A 7,926-nucleotide genomic window follows, 5' to 3' on the forward strand; every position below is an offset into this window, starting at 1 on the left:
ACTGCTCAGGGACTACTCCCGTCTCAGTACTCAAGGAGCACTTATGCTCAGCAGGCCATAAGGGATACTGAAGATCAAACTTAGACTGTGTAAAAGTCCAAAATCTTACTCCACTGTACTATTCCACTGGTCTCACATATATTTATTGTTCATATATTATTTACCAGATTTTATTCTGGATTCTTAATCACCTGTGATTAAAAACAATAAAATTCTTATTAATGAAATATGAGTTTTGGAGAGAAAAGAAGTACCAGTGTATAGGCATAAGCACATTTCATAATATAATGGAAAATGTGAGGACAATATAATGATTAAAATAGAAGGATTCCTGGGGCCGTAGTGGTGGCATTAGAGTACAGGCCAGTGTGGGGTGGAGAGGAAGGACACTTGGGATATTGGTGATGGGAATGTTGCACTGGTGAAGGGTGTGTGAAAGGTGTGTGTATACACACACACATATATACATATATATGATTATATATATAATCAATAAAAGAAAAGAAAAGAAAACATAAGGCCTCCCAATGCTTACTACAGGCTGTATTCTTTACACTGACTGTACAGAAAGAGGAGGTACAGTAAATGTTCCCCATATATACCTCAAACCAGGCCCTTTGCCTGGTATGTATTGTGAATGGGGGGACAAAAAAAAACCCCATCACATGAGTGTCACACAAATTCAAATACCTTGGAGTCACATTAACTAAAGAGTTGAAAGACCTATACTGTTGTGTATGTAAATATTTTGGGGGATTACTATGTTGCTCACCCTAATCTGATTAGGTGATTGTGCCCTACCCTAGGGTGTGACCTGGCATTCTGCCCCCACCCCAGGGTAGGACCTGATTCTGCTTCCACCATTGGTTGGTATCTGATCCCACCATTGGGTGGGACCTGACTCTGGACTATAAGAGCAAGGGTCTGTGGAAGGCGAGAGGCTTTTTGCTGGCTGGAACTGAATCGGAGTCTTTGGACTTCAGTTTTGTCCATCCGAATAAAGCAAATATTTCCACGAGCCTGATTGTCTGCGAGCTGTTTACCCGCCGTTTCACCTCAGAACCGTGGGCTAGACAGGGTGGCAGACACGTGCTCCGAGCTGGAAGAAAAGGGCCTCATTCTCCATCCCTCCATCAGTCAACCTCTTCAGGGGCTGTCCTGCTACATAATGGCGCCCGAACAGGGACCTGAACCCTGGACCCTCAGAACTGTAAGTGAAATATTTCATTGGAAATTTCCTATGCTGACCATCAAATGGTTTCTGTGGTTAGTCATGTGGATTTTACCACCCTTAGTCTTACGCATTGGTGCTCTAGTATACAAGTGGATCATTCCATTTTGTTTAAAACTAATTGGTTTTGATCTAAGGACAATCACTGCAGTTGGATGGTTGTGGTCTATATTTCAAATGAAAAGTGTAGTGTCTCTAGCCATCATAGTTTGTGGAATTTCTGTGTTGACTAACGTTATTATTATGAGCATAGTTATTTGCTGTTATTTCTATTTAGGAAATAGAAAGTGTAGAAATGGTGAGGCTAAAACCAGTATAGATAATAAGGAAATTTATCTGACGAAAACTCAGACCAAGGTGCAGGCTGACGAATCCAGCCCCACCATCAACAATATAGAAATTTTTGCTGGAAGAAAAACAACTCAGAATGTTAAGCCTGATTCTAGTGAATTGCTTGACAGTAGTGACTCAGATAATGATCTACCTCCAGTGCTAACTCCACGAAGTATGCCTCCTTCTAGTCACAAAATTGAATCGCAGAGCAGAGCAGATTCAAAAAATGAACCACATGCTCAGTCTCAGAGCTCTATTCAGAGTAATTTTGCTAATCAGGCCTTATCCCCTATAGACGGGGTAAATGTTTCTAACTATGTACCCTATCAGATGGAAGAATTAGATCGGTTTAAAAGATCATGTAAAGAAAATGGGCCAAAATCGCCATACAGTGTGGAGTTATTAAGACTTTGGAGTCATAACTCATCTTGGACTTTGTATGATTTTAAAAGAATCGCTGAAATATGCCTGTCGTCTAAACAGCGAACTGAATGGGAAATGTACTATTCAGAAGGCGTAAAAGCTAAATTATATAGTCCGGATGGTATGAAAAAGCAAGTGGCAGGTGTTACTCTATCGTATGAATTATTGATGGCAGAAAATCAATTTGCAAATATTCAGACACAAGCAGCTTTACCTAAGGAAATCTTAAATTTAATCAGGGAGATTGCATTGTCAGCATGGGAAAAAATTGATTCTAACAGCATTGGTAGAGGAAACTTTTTAAAAATTACCCAAGGCCCTTATGAGTCATTTGCAGAGTTTGTAGGTAAGATTAAAGATGCTCTGAAGTTACAGGTGGAAGATGAGGAGATTAGAAACTTCCTAGTAAAATCTGTGGCCTATCATAATGCAAATTCAGCCTGTAGATTAGTATTGAATACATTAAATGAAAAGTCAGATCTGAATGATTACCTTTATGCCTGCCGGAATGTCTATGTGGAACCCCAACCCCCACCCCACTCAGACTCAGTACAAACCTTCCCAGTTACCAAGGGAACAATGTCTTACTCCCCCCGGGGACAGAACACTTTCCAGAAACCAGGTCTTTGCCCAAAATGCAAAAGGGGTCGCCACTGGGCGAAAGATTGCAGATCCAGAAACCTCATTAATAATAACCTAAGTAGAGGTTTCAACACAGTCCCCAGGAGGCAAATCGCCTGCTACCATTGTGGAAAACAGGGACATATCAAAAGAAATTGTCGTCTCCTTATAAATTCAGCTCCCCAAGAACACACATACAAGATGCAGGGAAACGCCCACAGGGCCTCCCCCCAGGCCCTTCCAAATCAGGGGCAAAGTTCACAGACAATAATCCTTCCAAGCCCAGCCCAAGAAAATTCATCACGATAAGGGAATTAACCCACTCTACTTCAGGGAGTGCCGGATTAGACATATTATGCCCAGAGGACATTACAATTTACCCAGGAGCATGCCCTTACATGTTAGAAACTGGCATTGTAGGCCCGCCACCCCCAGATACCATGGGTTTGATTCTTGGCAGAAGTTCCCTCAACATAAAGGGTATATCAGTAATCACTGGTGTCATTGACTCAGATTCCATGGGAGAAATCATTGTAGTTATTACTGTACCAGTTACATGGACCTTTAAAAAAGGAGAAGCGATTGCCCAGATAGTAATAGTGCCTTATGTCAAATTTGGGACTTCAGATAAGACTAGAATTGGAGGTTTTGGAAGCACAGATCCGGGTGCTGCTCAAAACCCAATCGTGGCTCTGGTTACTAAATGTAAAGATGAACACCCAATGATCAAACTTCACTTGGAAGGCAAACCCTTTGATGGAATGATAGATACGGGTGCTCAGGTTACCGTAATTTCTGATAAAGAATGGCCAGAAAATTGGCCTCTTCAGGAAATCCCGTATTCCCTAGAAGGAATAGGAGGCCTGAGTTCCTGTCTGTTGAGTACGAGGACTATACTATTTTACGGCCCAGAAAATCAAAAAGCAATAATCAGACCTCACGTGGGCCCATTTTCACCATCCCTGTGGGGCCGTGACCTACACAAACAGTGGAAAGCAGAATTCCACATCCCATTAGCTCCAGAAGAGTCCGAACCTTCTTTTGATTTAAAAACCCAAAATTTTTAGTGGGGGCCACTACCGTAAAAACACCAGCACCAATAAAAATAAAATGGAAATCTGATGAACCAATTTGGACAGGTCAGTGGCCCCTTAAAACTGATAAATTAAAGGTGCTGACAGAATTAGTGGAGGAACAGCTAAGTTTAGGACATATTGAACCATCTTTTTCTCAATGGAATTCACCTATATTCACTATAAAAAAGAAATCCGGTAAATGGAGACTTTTGATGGATCTTAGAGCTATAAATTTATCCATGATACCTATGGGCAAATTGCAGACTGGTTTACCATCACCTGTAGTTATTCCAAAGGAATGGCCACTAATTATAATTGATCTGAAAGACTGCTTCTACCATATTCCTATCCACCCAGATGATAAAAAACGTTTTGCATTCTCAGTTCCTTCTCTCAATAATACCCATCCCTGCAGACGTTTCCAATGGACTGTTCTCCCCCAAGGCATGCTGAATTCCCCAACCATGTGTCAGTTTTTTGTAGATAAGGTTTTGAGCCCTGCTCGTGAAAAATTTCCTCAAGCCATGATATTTCATTATACAGATGATATCTTGCTCACAATGAACAACGAAACAGATTTACAGGAATTATACTCTTATGTTACTGACTGTTTACAAACATCAGGACTGAAAATAGCTTTAGAAAAAATACAGATAATGCCACCGTATCAATATTTGGGTTTTATTTTGGACCGGACGTCTATACGTCCACAAAAATTTTCTATCAAAAAAGAAAACCTCAGAACGCTTAATGATTTTCAGAGACTTTTAGGTGACGTAAATTGGCTCCGCCCTGCACTAGGAATCCCAAATGCAGAGTTATCTAATCTGTTTAAAACGTTGGAGGGTGATCCTGCTTTAGATAGCCCGAGAAATTTAACAACAGCTGCAAAAAATGAATTGGACATCTTCTTGAGCAGATTACAAAAATCGTTTCTCTCAAGATTCATCCCAGGAGAAAAGGTATTACTGTTAATCTTCCCTACTATAGAAACCCCCACAGGGGCCTTGATGCAACAGTCAGGACCTTTGGAATGGGTGTATTTACATAACAAACAACCTCGCTCAGTTGTCCCCTACTTACAACTGATTTCAGAGATTATTATCAAGGCAAGACTCAGATCTATATCTTTACTAGGTTTTGATCCAGATATAATAGTTTTGCCAGTACCAAAAAAGGAAATTGAGTCAATATTGCCAATTAATGAATCTCTACAAAGGGCCCTCTCAGATTTCACAGGAGAAATATCCTCCCATTATCCAGCAGGAAAAATTTGGGACTTTTTAAAGAAAACTCAGTTTGTTATTTCTTCAATTGTTCGGGATTCCCCTATTCCCAATGCCAAGGTTTTTTACATTGATGGATCCCAAAATGGAAAAGGAGGAATAACTGGAGACAACATTAATATGACCATAGATACCAAATATAAATCTGCACAGAAAGTTGAATTAGCAACGTTAATTTACCTATTAGAAAATGTATCTGAAGCCATGAATATAGTTTCTGATTCTTTGTATGTGGTAAATTTATGTCATGTGATAGCCACTGCATCCCTTAATGCTAATAACCCGATCATACAGGACTTACTTAAACAATTACAGCAGCTTCTTCAAAAACGAACTGAGCCCATCTTCATCACACATATTAGAGCCCACTCAGGTCTTCCAGGACCTATGGCTCAAGGAAATAAAACTGCTGACTTGCTAGCAATGCCTATATTTAAATCACCTATAGAGGAACATTCAGCCCTACACACAAATGCTCGCCGTTTACATGTGAATTACCAAATTCCATGGAGGCAAGCTAGAGAAATCGTAGAAAACTGCAACGTATGTGCACCGTTAACAAAAAAGACTCACATAGCAGGAGCAAACCCAAGAGGCTTACAGTCTAACGAACTTTGGCAAATGGATATAACTCAAACAGATTTATTTCCAAGGAAACCTTATCTTCATGTTGTGGTGGACACTTATTCTCGGTTTATGTGGGCAATTCCCATGTCTTCTCAAAAATCTAAGGCTGCTTGTAGTTTTCTTTTACAATGTTTCTCTGTGATGGGTATTCCATATTCTATAAAAACTGATAATGGGCCAGCCTATGTTAGCAAAACTTTTGAATTTTTTTTGTAAGGAATGGCAGATAAGACATCTCAGAGGAATTCCTTACAATTGTAGGGGACAGGCCATTGTAGAAAGGACTCACAGAACCTTAAAAACTCAATTGCAAAAAAATAGAAAAAGAGGTTTACCACCAACGGATTTGCTGTCTTTGACTCTTATCACACTAAATTACTTTAACTTACCCCAAGGGGAAAGCTACACTGCAGCGGAAAGACATTTTAAAGAAGATATTCAGAGACAAGAAACAACCCATAAACCTATTTGGATCAAGGAGGATGAAAAATGGATAGCTGGCTATCTTCTCCTAAGAGGAAGGGGTTATGCCTATGTTTCTATAAATGATGACCCTCCCAAAAAATTTTGGGTTCCATTACGTCTTGTTAGAAATCGGGCTAGCACAAATGATCAGGTTCAGACTACAAACTCCCCTTCAGAGAAAAAACAGAATACTTCAGACACTAACAGCAGTAATATTACTAAGGTCTCTGGGGCAGGGAACGATTTAGCTGTCACACACCATACAATGAGTGAGACAGATGGTAGTGATAAACCCTTACACTCCGAGATGCAAAAGGAAAGACAGGAACCTGTCTTAACTGGGCTCCAAAATATAGGAAACTCTTGCTACATGAACTCAATATTGCAATGCTTGTATAATATTTCAGACTTAACTCAGTATTTTTATAAAGATCATTATAAAAAGGATATTAACAAGAAAAATCCGATGGGGCATGAAGGTAAATTAGCCGAAGAATTTGGTCGGCTCATCAAAACCATGGGAAATGGATTTCATAGATATATTAACCCTGAAAGCTTCAAAGTAACAATTGGTTTACTTAATGACCAGTTTGCTGGACACAATCAGCAGGATCCTCACGAACTACTGATGTTCCTAATAGAGGGATTACATCAGGACTTGCTTACTGTAAATCTAATGACAGACAAAACTACACATCTCATGGGAAATGAAAATTATGAACAATTTAGTCCAGAACACCAAAAGGCTCATAAATCTATTATTTATGATCTCTTTCAAGGACAATTCAAATCTATACTCCAGTGTCTCACTTGCCACCAAAAGTCTGAGGTTTATGAGACATTTGTTCATTTGTCTTTGGCTGTTACATCTACAGATAAATGTACATTACAGGAATGCCTCTCTGAATTTTTTAAAGAAGAAGAATTAAGAAATGACAACAAAGTTCTGTGCAACAGTTGCAAAAATAGAAGGGATTTTTCAAAGAAAACGTACTTATGGAAACTGCCACCAGTACTTATAATACACTTGAAACGTTTTGCTTTTGATGGCAAACAAATAAAAAAATTGCATACTTATGTAGATTTTCCTTTAGAAGACCTCAATTTAGAGGAATTCACTTCAGAGAATAAAAGCAAGATTAAGAAATACAACTTATCATCGGTGTCAAACCATTATGGTAAAGTTCACTATGGACACTGTACTTCATACTGTAAAATTGCTGCAAAACAACACTGGATCAATTTTGATGACAAGAAGATCAAAAAAGTCCCTAATACATTGGTGAAATCCACAGCAGCATACATACTGTTTTATATTTCTTAGAGATCTACAATGAACACCAGATAATCATTTTACTTCCTTATCAGTTGCTATTAATGCTCTAGGATTCTTTCCACAGGCATGATCAATGAATATAGATTGAAAATCATGAATCCCCAATGTGTTTCCTTGTAGGATGGATTTATGTCTTAATTTCATTATTGCTCTAGGTCTCAGTTAATCATGAAATTTTACAAATTAATTTAGTCAAGGTTCACCTGAAAGAGAAATTTCTCATCATATTAATGTTGTTTTTCTTTCTAGGTATACTCATTTAACGACTTTCACTCTTTTTATTTTAACATCATTGCTTTATTTCCCTCAATTTAGGTTTTAAGACGCTTACATAATGATAATTTTAGGTGGACTTTCTTCACAGTGCTTCTTGCCTATGATTGATTATCATAAAGTTACTGTTATACAATAACTTTGTATATATACTGATATACACGTATAGTAGAGTTGTCCATGTTTGTATTATGCATGAAATTCTCTTTCAGATCTGCTAGGCAAAACCATAAAAAAAAATTTTTTTTTGTGAAT

At 38.5% G+C, this 7,926-nt stretch overlaps 1 non-coding gene across 1 annotated transcript; it reads left to right on the forward strand.

The window, feature by feature from the left end:
• The first annotated feature begins 518 nt into the window (after positions 1-518).
• On the forward strand, positions 519-651 carry LOC126010054 (small nucleolar RNA SNORA51). The gene has a single exon (XR_007496193.1). It is a non-coding gene; the product is annotated as a small nucleolar RNA SNORA51 (small nucleolar RNA).
• Positions 652-7,926: the final 7,275 nt, after the last annotated feature.

Source organism: Suncus etruscus, chromosome 5, assembly GCF_024139225.1.
Source record: "Suncus etruscus isolate mSunEtr1 chromosome 5, mSunEtr1.pri.cur, whole genome shotgun sequence".
Lineage (NCBI taxonomy): Eukaryota > Metazoa > Chordata > Mammalia > Eulipotyphla > Soricidae > Suncus > Suncus etruscus.